Below are 2,972 nucleotides of genomic sequence, written 5' to 3'. Positions count from 1 at the left end.
AAGAGAAGGAGAGGATAACCCAATTCCAAACCAGCCACAAAATCAACCTACAATGCCTATATTTTCATCTCATTCCATACCAACCGAGGAGAACCTGCCAAACGGTACTCCTACACCACCATATTTAACCGGTAATTTAATTGCCAAATCCGCATTCATACAATTAGTTGAGAGAAGGCAATTTAAAGGGATGCCTAGTGAAGATCCTTATTTACATATTGAGACTTTTTGTGACTATTGTGATGCAATTTCTCAAACTGGAGTTACTCAAGACCAAATCCGATGGGTATTGTTTCCTTTTTCCTTAATCGGTACCGCAAAGCAATGGTTGAAGAGCCTAGATAAGGCTACCCTTGGTATTGATTCATGGAAGAAGTTAGCACTTGCCTTCTACAAGAAATTCTATCCTCCGGAGAAGACTAACATGTTGAGAGCCCAAATCACCGGGTTCAAGCAATGGGATGAGGAATCATTATATGAAGCATGGGAGAGATTTAAGGACACTTGTCGTTCTTGCCCACACCATGGACTTAGTTAGTGGTTCCTTGTGCAACAATTTTGGAACGGCTTATATGAAGACTCGCGCAATGTGCTTAATATGGGATCCAATGGGAGGTTTACCGAAGTTAATGACAACCAAACATGGACCAAAATCGAAGAGATGGCGGTTCATAATTCCCAATATAGTAGGCCTCGAAAGGCCACTAGAGGAGGAAAGCATGAGTTAGATTCCATCACACAATTGGGTGCTCAACTAAGTGCTCATATCGACACCATCAATTTGAAGTTTGAGAAGGCCATGGCTAAGCTTGATGAAGCTTCCAAATTACCCAAACAACATGTCAATCCTATGATGGCATCATCCTCAATCCCAAATGGAGTATGTGAAAGTTGTGGAACCTTGGGACATGATCAAAACGAATGTAGGGAAACAAATGAACAAGTGAATACTTTCCAATCATACAAGAATGGCACCCCTTATTCCAACTACTATAATGAGAATACCAAATTCCATCCAAATATTTCATACAAGAGCCAAAATGTCCAAAATCCTCAACCAACATACACCCCACCTCCAATGAGAAATCCAAATCAAAGACCCTTTTTCAACCAAATCCAAGTATATCAAAATCAACCTTCCTATAACCAATCCAATGACCAAAGCTTTGATGTTCAAAAAGCGGTCCTCCAAATGCAAAAGAACCAACAAGAATTCTTCACCCAAATGCAAAAAGATAGCCAAGCTAAAGAAACCACCATCAACAACATAATTGCCCACACCAAAATGTTAGAGACTCAAATGACTCAACTAGCATCTTCTAGCTCCCAAAGACAAAAGGGGCAATTACCTCCTCAAGGTAACCCCCCAAGACATGAAACGGTTAGTGCCATCCATTTGAGGAGTGGTACAAAATATTAGGGGCCGAAGAGGCCAATTGATGAAGATATTGTGAATGATAGTAGCAAGCAAAGAGTTGTGGAGAACTCTAAGGAGGTAGAGCCTACTACAAATGAACTTTCAAAGAAGAAAAATGAAGAGAAGGCTAAGGAGAAAGAGCTTATTGTGATTAGACTTCCATTCCTAAGTCGCCAAGCTAAGCCTAAACTTGATGAGCAACTTGGAAAGTTCGTGGAAATTGTGAAGAACTTAGAAGTCTCAATCCCATTCACATAATTGATCAATCATGTTCCGGCTTATGCAAAGTACATGAAGGATATTCTTACCAAGAAGAAATCCATCCGAAAGTTGGAGACTATTGCCTTTACCAAAGTGAGTAGTGCTATTCTTCAAGGGAATTCCCCTCCAAAGCTCAAAGATCCGGAAAGTTTTTCTATTCCATGTACCATTGGCGACACTACAATCAACAAAGCATTGTGTGATCTTGGAGAAAGTGTAAGTGTCATGCCATACTCGGTATGTAAGAGACTAGGAATGGGAGAGCTCAAATGCACCAACATTACTCTTCAAATGGCAGATCGATCAACAAAGATACCTCTAGGGGTATGGGAGGATGTGCCCGTAAGAATTGGCAAATTCTTCATCCCGGTAAACTTTGTCAATGTAGACATGGAGGGGGATTCCGACATTCCTATCATCTTAGGAAGAACTTTCTTGCATACCACCGGAACGGTAATCGATGTGAAACATGGATAGCTCACACTTGAAGTAAGGGATGAGACAATTACTTTCAACCTTGACAAAACCATGAGAGCTCCCCGATTACATGAGCCATGCTTCATGGTCGATCACTATAGCCGAGAAAGTGATAGGAATAAGTTAGAATCTCTATGCAAAGATCAAGCCAAGGGTAACGAAACATCACCCACATGGAAGAAGAAAGTAGATGACATTCAAGTAGCTCTATTCGGAGAGCATGGAATTTTCAACAACAACAATGAAAGCTTGAATAGCTCACCCATCATGACAAGTAATGAAGAAGGCCTCATTGGCCATAAGAAAGGAGAGTTGCTCTTGCCAACTCATGACATCATTGAGGAACAAGCAAGCAAAGTTTGTGGTCTATGGGACGATGAATTTGAAGGATTGGTCAATCCTTATATCGGAAATGATATAACCTTAGACCAAGGCTTTGTGGATCCTTGTCATCACTTTGACTCAGACTACAACAATGGAGAAAATGATGCGCAAAGATCTATGCAAGATCTTTATCATGAAAATGAGCAAGCCTTTGACTACTTCTACAAAGTGTTGGGCAACATCAACAACACTTTGGCTTTGCCCCCTTGAAACCTCATCAAAGAAAGGAGAGTTTGGTGGAGTCCTCCCTAAATCACCATTTGTAAATATTCTAACCCTTTAACTAGCATTTCATTTCCTTTATTTCATCTTTGTCATTTTTGGATTTGCATTTTCTTGCTTTGTTACAAAAATTTTGACATGAGAGAAAGTGAGGGAGGGATTTTAATGTGTTTTAATGTGTAGTGTTTGATCAAGTGTGGGAATGGTGAAT

The 2,972-nt window shown here is 40.2% G+C and overlaps 1 non-coding gene across 1 annotated transcript; it reads right to left on the bottom strand.

Moving 5' to 3' along the window:
- Positions 1 to 424: 424 nt before the first annotated feature.
- On the bottom strand, positions 425 to 531 carry LOC141620097 (small nucleolar RNA R71). The gene has a single exon (XR_012531884.1). It is a non-coding gene; the product is annotated as a small nucleolar RNA R71 (small nucleolar RNA).
- Between the last annotated feature and the right edge of the window lie 2,441 nt (positions 532 to 2,972).

Source organism: Silene latifolia, chromosome 1 (assembly GCF_048544455.1).
Source record: "Silene latifolia isolate original U9 population chromosome 1, ASM4854445v1, whole genome shotgun sequence".
NCBI lineage: Eukaryota > Viridiplantae > Streptophyta > Magnoliopsida > Caryophyllales > Caryophyllaceae > Silene > Silene latifolia.
The sequence above is the reverse complement of the archived record's forward strand: the minus strand, read 5'-3'. Positions and strand labels throughout refer to the sequence as shown.